This window comes from Schistocerca nitens, chromosome 4, assembly GCF_023898315.1.
Source record: "Schistocerca nitens isolate TAMUIC-IGC-003100 chromosome 4, iqSchNite1.1, whole genome shotgun sequence".
Lineage (NCBI taxonomy): Eukaryota > Metazoa > Arthropoda > Insecta > Orthoptera > Acrididae > Schistocerca > Schistocerca nitens.
The window spans coordinates 381111956-381127633 of record NC_064617.1 but is presented as its reverse complement, the minus strand read 5'-3'; the positions used below and the strand labels follow the sequence as shown (position 1 = coordinate 381127633).

The 15678-nt window shown below is 37.3% G+C and overlaps 1 protein-coding gene across 1 annotated transcript in view; it reads left to right on the top strand.

Annotated features, from left to right (window-relative positions):
• LOC126251852 (cyclic GMP-AMP synthase-like receptor) overlaps nucleotides 1-15678 on the top strand; it is a 272843-nt gene that overhangs the window by 99830 nt on the left and 157335 nt on the right. The gene's annotated exons all lie outside the window — the stretch shown is intronic.

The following is a 15678-nucleotide window of genomic DNA, read 5'->3' as shown; positions in this document are numbered from 1 at the left end:
GTGAAGGGAGACGAAAACTTAATAGTCATGGGTGACTGGAATTCGAGTGTAGGAAAAGGGAGAGAAGGAAACGTAGTAGGTGAATATGGATTGGGGCTAAGAAATGAAAGAGGAAGCCGTCTGGTAGAATTTTGCACAGAGCACAACTTAATCATAGCTAACACTTGGTTTAAGAATCATGATAGAAGGTTGTATACATGGAAGAACCCTGGAGATACTAAAAGGTATCAGATAGATTATATAATGGTAAGACAGAGATTTAGGAACCAGGTTTTAAATTGTAAGACATTTCCAGGGGCAGATGTGGACTCTGACCACAATCTATTGGTTATGACCTGTAGATTAAAACTGAAGAAACTGCAAAAAGGTGGGAATTTAAGGAGATGGGACCTGGATAAACTGAAAGAACCAGAGGTTGTACAGAGTTTCAGGGAGAGCATAAGGGAACAATTGACAGGAATGGGGGAAAGAAATACAGTAGAAGAGGAATGGGTAGCTTTGAGGGATGAAGTAGTGAAGGCAGCAGAGGATCAAATAGGTAAAAAGACGAGGGCTAGGAGAAATCCTTGGGTAACAGAAGAAATATTGAATTTAATTGATGAAAGGAGAAAATATAAAAATGCAGTAAATGAAGCAGGCAAAAAGGAATACAAACGTCTCAAAAATGAGATTGACAGGAAGTGCAAAATGGCTAAGCAGGGATGGCTAGAGGACAAATATAAGGATGTAGAGGCTTTTCTCACTAGGGGTAAGATAGATACTGCCTACAGGAAAATTAAAGAGACCTTTGGAGAAATGAGAACCACTTGTATGAATATTAAGAGCTCAGATGGAAACCCTGTTCTAAGCAAAGAAGGGAAAGCAGAAAGGTGGAAGGAGTATATAGAGGGTCTATACAAGGGCGATGTACGTGAGGACAATATTTTGGAACTGGAAGAGGATGTAGATGAAGATGAAATGGGAGATACGATACTGCGTGAAGAGTTGGACAGAGCACTGAAAGACCTGAGTCGAAACAAGGCCCCCGGAGTAGACAACATTCCATTGGAACTACTGACGGCCTTGGGAGAGCCAGTCCTGACAAAACTCTACCATCTGGTGAGCAAGATGTATGAAACAGGTGAAATACCCTCAGACTTCAAGAAGAATATAATAATTCCAATCCCAAAGAAAGCAGGTGTTGACAGATGTGAAAATTACCGGACAATCAGTTTAATAAGCCACAGCTGCAAAATACTAACACGAATTCTTTACAGACGAATGGAAAAACTAGTAGAAGCCGGCCTCGGGGAAGATCAGTTTGGATTCTGTAGAAATACTGGAACACGTGAGGCAATACTGACCTTACGACTTACCTTAGAAGAAAGATTAAGGAAAGGCAAACCTACGTTTCTAGCATTTGTAGACTTAGAGAAAGCTTTTGACAATGTTGACTGGAATACTCTCTTTCAAATTCTAAAGGTGGCAGGGGTAAAATACAGGGAGCGAAAGACTATTTACAATTTGTACAGAAACCAGATGGCAGTTATAAGAGTTGAGGGGCATGAAAGGGAAGCAGTGGTTGGGAAGGGAGTAAGACAGGGTTGTAGCCTCTCCCCGATGTTATTCAATCTGTATATTGAGCAAGCAGTAAAGGAAACAAAAGAAAAATTTGGAGTAGGTATTAAAATCCATGGAGAAGAAATAAAAACTTTGAGGTTCGCCGATGACATTGTAATTCTGTCAGAGACAGCAAAGGACTTGGAAGAGCAGTTGAACGGAATGGATGGTGTCTTGAAGGGAGGATATAAGATGAACATCAACAAAAGCAAAACGAGGATAATGGAATGTAGTCAAATTAAATCGGGTGATGTTGAGGGTATTAGATTAGGAAATGAGACACTTAAAGTAGTAAATGAGTTTTGCTATTTGGGGAGCAAAATAACCGATGATGGTTGAAGTAGAGAGGATATAAAATGTAGACTGGCAATGGCAAGGAAAGCGTTTCTGAAGAAGAGAAATTTGTTAACATCGAGTATAGATTTAAGTGTCAGGAAGTCATTTCTGAAAGTGTTTGTATGGAGTGTAGCCATGTATGGAAGTGAAACATGGACGGTAAATAGTTTGGACAAGAAGAGAATAGAAGCTTTCGAAATCTGGTGCTACAGAAGAATGCTGAAGATTAGATGGGTAGATCACATAACTAATGATGTACTGAATAGGATTGGGGAGAAGAGGAGTTTGTGGCACAACTTGACCAGAAGAAGGGATCGGTTGGTAGGACATGTTCTGAGGCATCAAGGGATCACCAATTTAGTATTGGAGGGCATCGTGGAGGGTAAAAATCGTAGGGGGAGACCAAGAGATGAATACACTAAGCAGATTCAGAAGGATGTAGGTTGCAGTAGGTACTGGGAGATGAAGAAGCTTGCACAGGATAGAGTAGCATGGAGAGCTGCATCAAACCAGTCTCAGGACTGAAGACCACAACAACAACAACATAGAAACAGAGACTAATGCATAATAGATGTAAAAAAGCATAGGGCTTTAGATACATGCTGAATGAAATACATCTGGCTGTCAATAGAGTGATTCATGGAGCCTTCAATGACTACTATAACAGAATTTTGTCAAATGATGTTTCACAAAACCCCCAAAAATTCTGGTAAATCTGTAGGCTGTTAGTGGCACCAAAGTTAGCATCTAGTCACCCATGAATGAGCCGGGAACTGAAATTAAGGGTAGCAAAGCAAAAGTTGAAATACTTAACTCCATTTTCAAATGTTCATTTACAAAGGAAAACCAAGGAGAATTACCCAATTTAGTCACTGAAAAGATGGGTGAAATAAATGTTAGTGTCAGTGGTATTGAGAAACAGTTGAAATCATTAAAATTGAACAAAGCTCCAAGGCCTGATGGAGTCCCTGTCAGATTCTACACTGAATTTGCTGCTGAGTTAGCCCTCTTTAAGTATGATCATATGGTATCAAGCAAAATTTGTTGGCTAGACTTAGGATTTTTTTGGTGGAGAGGATGTAGCAAGTTATCTTGGATGTTGTGTCAGCGACAGATGGAGAAATAACTTATGTGTCCCAGGGAAGTATGTTGGGACCCTTGATGTTCGTGTTGTATACTAATGATCTTCCAGGCACTATTAATAGTGACCTCATACTTTTGCAGATGATGCACTTATATACAATGAAGTCCTGTCTGAAAGCATTTGCATAAGCATTCAATAGTGATCATGAGTAAGCATTCAATAGTGATCATGAGAACAAGACTACATTAATTACAGCATGCTCGGAGGTGTGCTACTACAAAATAAGTGGAACAGTCACTTAGGTACTTCATAGTACACATTTATTGATACTCAAACACTTCTATAGCTGAATGTACAATAATATACCATTTTCATATTCTGTTAGACTAATGCTTCACACGATCCATACTTGAATGGAATGGGAAGAAACCATAATAACAGTCATACAGTGGGATGTACCCTCTGTCAAGCACTTCACAGTGGTTTGCAGAGTATAGATGCAGAATTCCTCAGCCAACAAAAGCTACAAATAAGCTTCCATGAAGTCAATTTTTGAATAGAATTGGCTGCCAGCTAATTTGTATAAAGAGTTCACCAGGCCAGAGTAAGGAGTGGGAATCCACTACCACATATGCGTTTGATGGTTTAAAAGTCACCACGCGGGTGTATGACTTCTGTGTGACCACAGAAAGGAGAGGGCCATTGACTAAAGAAAGTAGACAAAAGCACATGTTGTTGTTCCAACTTGTCTAATTCCAGTTTCACTTCATCCCAAAGGACCAACAAAATGTGGTGGACTTAAAAAAAAATGCAACACTACAGAATGTTTTAAATCAATCTCTGACTGAAAATTCAGGGCTGTCCTCAGATCAGGCTAAAATAACAATGAAAGCTGGAAGTGTAAAGTGTCAATTACTTCACACAGCACTAAAGGCTGGGTAGTATGTCCCTTACAAAAACACTATCAGTACTCTGTATCTTAACAGGGGAAATTCTAACAAGGGTGCAAAGTGAAACAGTCAGAACAACTAGGCAATAACTAAAAATGTCCACCCCAACATCTCTGAAACATGTGAGGTGGCGTACACTGGGGATGGCTGGTTCCTACCAGACAAGACATGTTTACCATATTAGGAACAAAAGTAAATTTCCATTGAATTTTGTATGTCCTTGTTGGAGCTATGATAGACAGTTCAAAGTCAATGAAAATGTTTGCAGTTTGGGTAATTTAAAAAGCATGAGCTATGTGCAACATCTCAATTAATAATAGATCTGAATAAGGCCAGTAGGCATACATTGGTATCAGGGGCAAGACAAATTACAGAATCCCTAATTCAACTTTCTTCTTACAGTAGCCCACAACCCCATGTAAATTTACACTTTCTGTTGAATCCTTGAAGATCTGTTGTCACTATCTTGGTCACTTTCAGGCTTTTTGGAAATATTATTTCCTTCATTACTATACGTATACAAAATTGTCAGAGACTTCACAGAACACTAGGCACATCATTTTACCATTCTTGATGACATGCAATGTAATCCATTTTTTTCCTGAACAAGTTTTGAGGCTGCAATTCATCTACGAGGAACAAAAGTTAAGTCTCTGAATGTTAGATAAAATTGTAGTTTGCAGATGTTAAGTCATGAGCTTTAGCTTCTCTTATTGTTGCACTGTATGCTTCTACTGCATGTAAGCTACACAGCTGGCTTGTCCTTTATTTTTTATGATAATTTTTGTATAGCTCTCATAGATCTTCTCTAATAATTATAGTTTCTGTGAGAATTCATTTCTTGTTCAATATTAACAGTTCTGGATAACTATCAATGAACAGTGTTTATGGGATCTCTTAAAATATCACAGAAAGTTTTCCAGCCCATGTCTACAGGTTTTGTAATGTTGAGTAGCCATTCTAAACTAACAGAATTTTATGTTTTAGTTCATCTTCATTGTACCCCTACAAATCGTGGGCCTCAGCTCATAAATCATTAACTGCTCAAAATAGCTAGCAACAGCATTGTTCACAGCCTGGTCTTTATATCTGTCTGTGGCCATGTTAACAGGACATAGCTTATTAATTTTTCTGATGTTCCTGTATGGGCCACTTTAGGAGATTATTTAAACAAACTTGAGATTGCTTTCCATTAAAATTTGGTGAACATTTTTTTGTATACACAGTCTTTCAGCTTATTTATAATAAGATCCACTGCTGTTATAATTGGGAAGGGCTTCACGTTTCACCTATTAATTCATATATGTACTTGATAAAGTTTTCAATATTTGAACATATGAGCAATAAATTCCTGACACAAATCTTTCTCACCCTGAAATTGGATTTGTTTGTCTGCTACTTCAAAACATATTTCTGAGACGTGATGTGTAATATAGTCACTTAGGTACTTTACTGTGTACATTTGTTACTAGTAGTACATGTCTGTGTCTAGATCTACAATAATATACTACTGTCATATTCCATTAGACTCAAGACCATTAATGACTATTTATTTAAGCCATACACATATTTCGTGCTTCAGTTGCTAGTAATAGTCCTGCTTTCTCAGATTTTTAAAAATGTTGAACTTTTCTGAGTACAAAGATGAAAGTATTCAAATCTGTTACTCTGTTTATTACTACTCATTTTTCGTTCCTTTGGGTCCAAAGTGTGGTTGCAATGAAATCTCTGCTGCCTCCAGGGACAGTGCATGTTTGCTGAGCTTGTCACTTCTGCAGTATGCTTTCTGATTATATGGTATCTCTTCCATTGTCCTCTTTTTGCAGAAAATGATGTAAAAGTATGTTAACTGTACTTAAAATATCTTCACCATTTACCTTTTTCCCTTCTGCAATTCTTTGGAGTGTTGACATATTCTCTTACATCACTATTTATTTCTGCCAAAGTAACAATTTTTTTAAGTTTTATGTTTGTGGCCAATGTTTCTATATTGGCATATTACCTTTGCATGAGGCTGTGCCTGCTTACTATACAGAATTTCATCAGAAGGAGTTTACGGGTTGTCTCTTTCACAGCAAGCCAATTTACATTGCCAAAAGGTGAATTTGGCTTGATTACACTTATGTAGTTTAAAATTTTTCGTGATTTTAACCAGTTGATTTCAAATATGTCCCTTGTATAATCTTTGTTAACACTATTTAGATCAGTAGCATACTTAACTTCCGTTTTGCAGAAGAGAGAGTTAACTTAATAACTTATTATTGTATGTGGAATCAGTATATTCAGTCATCATACTCAAAGATTTCATACCTGTCATTAGTTATAAAGCTGAGATTTTTTTCTGAGATGCACCAGTCAAATGATTCTTGTCACACTATATTTTACTGCATTATTGATTTTCAAAATAAATTCTTGACTTACCACATACTTTCTTCTTGTCAACAGTTAATGCAAAACCACATCAGTATCAGTTTCTTGAAACCCTGTTAAGAACTTTGCAATAAAAGTCTGCTGAGTACCACCTTAGCTGAAACTAAATCTGTAAGTCAGCTTTATCAACTATAAATATCCCAGTTACATTCAGTGAATCGAAACCTGTGGGGCAGCACTTAATCCTATAACTATAATTAATCAAATATTTATAGTTATATGAATTAGGCTTGTTTGCAACCCACCACATAGCCATTTTACTGATACATGCATTCAGTTGTGTAATTTTGAATCTTTTAATAATTGTGTAATTTTTCTAACTCCATGTAAACATGACTTATCCAATACCATTGTACACAGTGGTCCATGGACATAAATAAATAAAAACTTGTGTGCCAACCTATTGATGGGCCATCAAAAGGAATCTTTCCTAGCCACTCAGAATCCCAAACCCCTCACCTTGTTTAGATTCATTGATGACATCTTCATTATCTGGACTGAGTGTTAGGACAGCGTATCCACATTCCTTCAGAACCTCAACACCTTCTCCTCCCATTTGCTTTGCCTTCTTCTGGTCAGCTTACTTTTATTGACCTCCACCTCACTGTTGACTCAACAAGTACCTCCATCCACATCAAAACTACCAATAATCAGCAGTACCTCTATTTTAACACCTGCAAACAAACCACATGAAGAAGTCCTCTCATACAACCCAGCTGCCTGTGATCATCTCATCTGCAGTGAAGAGAAGTCCATCCCTAAGTATGTGGAGTGACTTTCTGAGACCTTTGACTACCCCCCCTCATCTTGCCGAGAAACAGATCTCCCACATCTTGTCTTCCCAGTCACATGCCATACCCACTGACTGCCCACTAAGGAATGTCATTCTTGTGGCTCAGTACCACTCAGGTGTGGAACAACTAAATCAAATTTTCCTCCAGGATCTTGACTAGCCTACCTTTCCTTGTGCCCTGAAATGAGAAATATCCTCCCCACTTCTCCCAAAGCATTATTCTGCCACCCACTCAACCCATGTAATATCCTTATCTGTCTCTATCTCATCCCCGCCCCAAATCCCTTGTCCCTTGATCCAAATCCCTTGTCCCTTGATTCATATCCCTGCAAGAGACCTAACTGCAAGACCTGTCACTTACCATAAAATGGGGTAATTGAAGCAATGGACTGAACATAAATGAAACTTCCATAAAAATACAATATCATCATGTCAGAAGACAAATTGGAGTACATTCAAAGATTTGCTTGTCTAGTCTGGGCTAAACCAATCTAACAGGGAAATAATGAATTTCAAAGTTGGTGACAATGTCAGTTGATGTTTTGTTCTCTCTGTGCTGAATTTCCTTATGTTGGACTTTACTTGTAAGTACCACTAAATTATGTTGTTTCAGTTTAAGTGCATGGTAAGCAAATTTGCGTTCCTCTTTCATTTACCAAAAGTTTAGTGTTAAAGTATACTTTAATCTGACTTATTTTAGATAATTGAAAATGTAGAAATCTGTTTTTGGAATTTGTGGGGTGAATAGAAAGTAATCTTATGGATTCCTCAGAAGAAGACCAAGAATTTAATGGAAATGAAGAACCGGCTGACACTGTTCTGAAGCTAGGACATTATGATGTAAATAAAGTATATGAAATGAGTGAGCAGTCATTTATATTTGTTTTAACAGAACAGGAGTTATTTTTTAGTCAAGGGGGTGTTCGAAAGCTCTTTGTTACTACTGGTAGTATTACTTGAAGATTCCTGGACATTAAGCATGATGTCTGTGACTTACTGTATTAACTAACAAACCAAGTTCATCAGTTTCAAGTTACAATAAAGTAATTAGAAGTACATTTATTTGGAGAAAACTGAATTTTAAGAAGCCACAGTTCATGTAATATTTTTAGTCATCATATAGAAGGTGGCAGGGGTAAAATACAGGGAGCGAGAGGCTATTTACAATTTGTACAGAAACCAGATGGCAGTTATAAAGGTCGAGGGGCATGAAAGGGAAGCAGTGGTTGGGAAGGGAGTGAGACAGGGTTGTAGCCTATCCCCGATGTTATTCAATCTGTATATTGAGCAAGCAGTAAAGTAAACAAAAGAAAAATTCAGAGTAGGAATTAAAATCCATGGAGAAGAAATAAAAATTTTTAGGTTCGCCAATGACATTGTAATTCTGTCAGAGACAGCAAAGGACCTGGAGGAGCAGCTGAACAGAATGGTCAGTGTCTTGAAATGAGGATATAATATGAACACCAACAAAAGCAAAACGAGGATAATGGAATGTAGTCAAATTAAGTCAGGTGATGCTGCAGGAATTAGATTAGGAAATGAGACGCTTAAAGTAGTAAATGAGTTTTGCTATCTGGGGAACAAAATAACTGATGATGGTCGAAGTAGAGAGGATATAAAATGTTGACTAGCTATGGCAAGGAAAGCGTTTCTGAAGAAGAGAAATTTGTTAACATCGAGTATAGATTTAAGTCTCAGGAAGTTGTTTCTGAAAGTATTTGTATGGAGTGTAGCCATGTATGGAAGTGAAACGTGGATGATAAATAGTTTAGACAAGAAGAGAACAGAAGCTTTCGAAATGTGGTGCTACGGAAGAATGCTGAGGATTAGTGGGTATATCACATAACTAATGAGGAGGTATTGAATAGAGTTGGGGAGAAGAGGAGTTTGTGGCACAACTTGACCAGAAGAAGGGATCGGTTGGTAGGACATGTTCTGAGGCATCAAGGGATCACCAATTTAGTACTGGAGGGCCTGAGGATTAGTGGGTAGATCACATAACTAATGAGGAGGTATTGAATAGAGTTGGGGGGAGAAGAGGAGTTTGTGGCACAACTTGACCAGAAGAAGGGATCGGTTGGTAGGACATGTTCTGAGGCATCAAGGGATCACCAATTTAGTACTGGAGGGCAGCATGGAGGGTAAAAATCGTAGAGGGAGACCAAGAGATGAATACACTAAACAGATTCAGAGGGATGTAGGTTGCAGTAGGTACTGGGAGATGAAGAAGCTTTCACAGGATAGAGTAGCATGGAGAGCTGCATCAAACCAGTCTCTGGACTGAAGACCACAACAACAACATAGAATAAAACTTGTTTGGACCAGATAAATTTTATTTCTTATTCTCCAGATCCAGAATAGATTTTGACATGCCCCTATTCATCCCAAAGACCATCCAATAGAAAAATAATAAGATTAACACTGCTGATTGTATTCACTCCACTCTGTGGGGTGAATGGAAACACCAAGTGTTTTTATCTTTGTTTTGTTATAAAAGTCCAGAATCCAATTATTAGTTGAAAAGTTATTCACAGAATGTATATTTGCATATAATTATGATTTTCATATTTCTTTTTAAAATTAGCAAGTATGTCGTTTAAAGTCGAAAACTGTTTCTATTCACACCATTTTACAGTATATCCTTCCCACAACCACCTGCCCTATTCATGTCTAAAGCATTTCCTAACCCATCAAAGGCAGCGAAAGCTGTGTAAGCAGCCATGTGGTGTATGAACTTACCTGCAGTCAGTGTGTGGCAGTCTACTTGGAGACAACCCTTAACAAACTGTCCATGGACATGAACTGCCGCCATCAGTCTGCAACCAAGAGGCTGCTGGACCACCCATTTGTCGAGCGTTCCACACAATTTGATGTTCTTGACTTCAGTGACAGCTTGACTGTTCATGTCATCTGTATTCTTACCACCACCACCAACATTTCTGAATTGTGCAAGTGGGATATCTCTCTGTGTTTCCCTGTCCTTTAGCAGCGCCTGTCCCCTTCCAATTCTCACTCCAGCCTTCCATATGCCTTCTGTTCTCTTCCCTCCCTCCCCACAATCCCCAGCCCCTAGCTCATGTGCATAGTTGTTTCCATGTTTGTGCTATTTTCCTCTCCGTTTTTTTCCCTCCAGCTCAGCTTTTCCAATGTTACACCTAGCAGCCCACCATCCTGCCGCTGTTACATCTCGGTATATTCCCAAAAGCGACATTACAGCATCTTGTGTGTGTTTCTTGTGAATCTGATGAAGGACTTTGTCTGAAAACTGAACAGTATCCAACAATCTAATTTTAAATGTGCCCATCTGCCATTGAACATATCTTCTTTGTGGTGAATAGTAATCCACCATAATTGTTATAGTTAATTTTAAGTATTTCAGTTTTGGCTTGAAATACATTGAAAATTGACTTACATTACTAATTTAAATGACAAAATACTGCCAGATGGTATTTTCTGGGACTTACCAGAAACATTCGATTGTACAGTTCACAGTATTCTGAAAAGAAGCTCAAATGTGAAGGTGTCAGAGAGCTTGTGGGTAACTTGTTTTCACCCTATCAGATTAAAAGGGTATGGAGTGTTTAGTTGTGAAACACAGTTTGTATAGACAGTGAAACAGCATTTTCAGAATGGGGAATGATCACTACAAGTGTCGTAACACAGGAATCTCGTATTGTTCTTGTTATTAATAAGTAACACAGGACTCTGGTATTGTTCTTCTTATTAATAAATGATGTTGCATCATATGTATCCAATAATCAGATATAATTCTCCTTGCTGATAATGCAACTATTGTATTCACTGTCACTGAAATTGGATACAACACAATACCTAAAACACAATACCTACATTTCTGTATTGTACAAGTTGTTACCAAGCGCTAGGATAAATCAATAAGTGAAACAGAAGATCTTGGAACTGAAAATGTCGGAAAAATTGATTTACTTTTCCTATTTTCGTTTACTAATGTCTTAGTACATTATGTTATGGGGAGCACATCGTTGAGGAAGAAAGTGGCAAAGTGGCATTCTCTTCCTTAAAACTTTTTAAATTAACTGACTACAGCATCACAGTACATTAACTTCCTTATGAAATTTTGTGTTAACAATTAAGAAACTTCAGTAATACTAGAAAGAGAAATGACTTAATGGTACAGATCAGTTATCAGTAGTGTGGCAGAGAAGGGGGTGAGATATTTAGCCCTAAAATCTCTGATCCCTTACTCAGTGATATAAAGGACCCAATGGATAATAAACTTTACTTAAATGCAGTATAAAACTTCTGAATTTGCAATAACACTAGTGAACTCAGCAATGCTTCACAATTGCTAAATTTGTATGGGAACCTCCTCCTCCCCCATCTCTCTGTCCATCTCCTCCTCTCCCCTTCTTTTATTATCTCCTCCTCCTCTTCCTCTATCCATCACCTCCTCTCCGTGTTTCTGTCTCTCTGTCCATCTCCTCCTTCGCTTCTATGTGCAATTCCTCATTCCTCCCCCTCTCCCCAATCATTATCCATCTCTTACTCCCTCTCACTGACCTTGAGTCTTGTTTGTTGTTACAGCCAGTGAAACCCTGATTGGGAATTGAAGTCACTTAAAATGAATGTGTAAATCAGTTGGGAGCTGATAAGCCATAATTGCAACTTTCCTGTTTACTGTTAAAACAAACTGTGAGGGAGAAAAAGAAAACAAGCAATACATAGTTGTGTACAATTTGTCTAATGGTTTAAATGCCCTGCTGTCATGGTTAAAACTGACTGAGAGATAGAAAACAAAATTGCGCATTTCAGAGCACAGCATTTTCTGTCTCACAAACAGAAAACTTGTAAATGGGGAAAAAAATACCGCCACAGACGTATCTTGAGAATGCCTTTATTTTATCACGACTAATTTTGACGGCACATTACCGCCATCCGCAGGCCTCACCAGTGCCAAAAGAGTATTAGATTTCATTGTCACATTTACTATAGGATCCTTGATACTAGCACACATGGGCTTTATCAGGAGTCTCTATTTGACATTGTGTTGCCTCCAATGAGGATGGTGGTAATGTACCACCAAAACTAATTGTGTGGTAGAATAAAGACATTCTCAAGATACAGCTGTGGTGGTATTTTTTTCTCATATATATCATCAGCTGAAGTCACTTGTCCACGCAGTAAGATGAACATCCAGAAATAGAGAACTTGTGCATTGTTGTTTAAAAAATATGTCCTTTGTCCATGTTAGTGTTCATTAGAGTATAGTGTAAAAATTTTAAATACGTTGGTTAAGAACTTTTTCGAGATTTTTGGTAACAGCTTTTCCTCTTCATGAATTATTATATATATATTTATAAAACCATCAATATTAAAAATATGAAACATATGTTCCAGTGCCTATTAGAGTATCATGTAAAAATAGAAGTAAATCCCTGGGACATACAAGTTACTAACTTTAGACTAATTAACAACAGTATTTAGAGTAGACCATTAAAGGTCAAATTTGTACACACGTAACATAATTCAGAATTGAGTATTTTGAAATAAGGAAACAGTGGCAGTACTATTACAGATGGCCTGGAATGATTGATGTGAATGAAGCATATGTTGTTAGATTTTTTGTTTTTGTTCCTGCATCAGCATTTGTGGTACTACCTTGAAAATTAATGTATGATCATTTTTTATGTGGCCACAGTGAAATTTTTTCTGGAGACTACATGAAGTTGTCAGTGTATGCAGTCCCAGTAGAAACCTTAAAGAAACTGTGTGTGATTTTACTACAGGGGTGGCAACATTTTGTGGCATTATAACGCTTGTGTTGTGACTGGTGCTCATCATTTTGAAGAGTTGTTTTGAGGTTGAGTTGTTGATGTAAGATGTAAGTTTTTTGTCAGTAAACAAAGTATTCACTTTAAGAACCTGTCCATCTGTATAATTTTGACCTTAAACTTTAGGGACATCCTGTACATGAATGTGATTTCATCTACACATACTAAAATATATCGAGCAAATATATTTGAATAAAAAGAAAAAAAACTTCCAAAAAATTTACACACACACGCACACACACAAGGATGTGCATGCATTGGATGCCATTCCCAAAATATACATCTGAGGGAAGGAAAGACATTATTATGATGCCCAATAATTGCACCCTGGGTGGCAGTTGAAACAGACTCACTGTCCAGTTTTTGAAGTTCTTGCTTAACACATTGTGCTATGACTATAAGAAAACAGCTTTCCAGTTGTGATAATTAAAGAATAATTGTAGCAAAGTGGTGATATTTATGACTGATGATCTTCAGGAGAACAACTGTCTTTAATATTTAGCCCTTAGTTAATTTAGAATACAAGAATGTCACCTGTTCTTTTCCTAATCAGCATACCTCAAGGTTCTTGTCCATTCTAGTATATACAAATATATCTGTGCCTTTTATTCACAAATACACATTAGTAAAAGACCTTCAGAAAATCCCAAAAAATTAGTACTTGGCTTATAAGATCAGTAGCTTGCATTAAACAGGTCAGACAATTAGTGTGGGACCAAAATAAAAAACCAACGTGTTTATACTCAGATGGATGACAAGTAGGTAAGAAGTGTGGAAAACCATGGAAACTGTTGGTGGTCTGTTGTTTTATACTTACCTGGGAATGGTCCAATGTGATGTGTTAAAACATGTTCTGAAACTTTTTATATGGTAATAATCCACTAAAAGAAAGTCCCTGTTAAAATTTTAATTGTTAAGATGCACTGTGCTAGTATTTTTAAAAAATATGGAAAATTGCCAAATTCATAGCTTGGTGGGCAGCTGGAGACACATACATGCCTACTGGAGCTGTTGTGCACTGTTCATGTGCAATTTGACAGGTGCATATCCTTGGTTGATGGTGCATTGGCAAGCAGATCACACTACTCAGTGCAACCCCAGTGTGTAAATCCAATTTCAGTTTTCATTGATATCCTCTGAAACAATTGTCCACACTTACTGTAGAATCAAATTTGAAACTCATTAATATCCATAATAATAGCCAGTTGCTGTTGTGGTAGTGAAAGTGTTATCATTGGAGATAATACGGAATTAATATTCATCATGTTTAACACTTAATGATATCCCATGTGCAAAGCAGGTTTTACTTCGAAAAAAGCTGACCGTGAACTGCATAAATGGAAGAAAGACTTATACAAAGTAGTAAATATGCACCAAAATGAAATTTGCAAAAAATGTGAAAGGAAAATTGGCCAAAAGATCTACTGTGCAGCTTGGCCGCAAAGTTCTGTTACCCCCTCCCTCTCCCCAATTAATAAACCTGTGAACTTTAGAGGATTTTTCTTGAAACATGAACCATGTAGAGCTGTTTGTGAGAGACAGTGCATCATTACCAATGGAGATCTAAGAGACTGGGCTCTCCAAGTCACAATTGAGATGAATATATTCAAGAAGTCATAAGGAAGTTGCCAAACAATGAAAGTTACGTCAAGTGAAAGTATAGAGAAGAAGCTATTAATTTGTAGCTGATGTGAAGCCGAAGCTTGCTGTTATCCCCACGTCTGCTGTGTCTAATGCCAGTCAATCAGGTTTTGTGAAAGAATTGCGAGCAAACTGCAGTTAATCATTTTGAAGTGGAAAAAAGACAGTCTGTTGTTCAATCAATTAATGCTATGACACTTTCATATACAAGAACAGTGACATCCAGTGGCATTTGACCTATCAAAATCTGGATAAAGAGAAAAGAATAATTTTCAACATTAAATTAAAATGGTTTCTAAGCAGTTGCAGAAATTAATTCATTGCTTTTGTTGCATCCTTGGCTTGGACATAACAGTACATCGGTCTTTCAGTAAGACTGTTGATATAATTCAGATTCCATGTGGAATAGCCAGTTTGACTCTCAAGAAAGAATGTTTTTCGCTGTGAAAAGTGTTTTAAAGGAAATTGTTGGACAAATTCCCGTAACTCTGTTGCATTTGAGGTTATCAGGCGAGTATTTGTGCATTATCAGTTTGCATTGGCACATTTTACGAATTGCTTGAAATATGGTCGATATGCAGCACAACAAGCAGAGCAACTGGGAGGACTATTTCTTACTCCAGCATAATTCTGTTGAAATAAAACTAATAATTACTGTGATGTGCCTGAAAACATTAATTTTTCTTTCATCAGGTATGCTTGGTGTAAGGGAAATGTTAGTTTTTGTCATTCATGTGACACTTAACTTTATAGTGATATATAGATAAACAAGGAACAGTTTCATTGTTAGTAAAATATACATTATTCAAAATGTATCATAAAGACTTTGCTGCAGCAGTTGTTATAAAATGATGTACGTGTAAGAAATCCTTCATTTTAAATATATTAAAGTCATGCCTGATGGAAGTTGTCTGTAATGTAACATCAGACACTGCCTCGATTTATTTTCCTCTGCTAGTCACCTTTATAAGAATTACACATGCAAGAATTCTGCTGTCAATATGAACTGCCTCATATTCAAAACTTTAATGATAC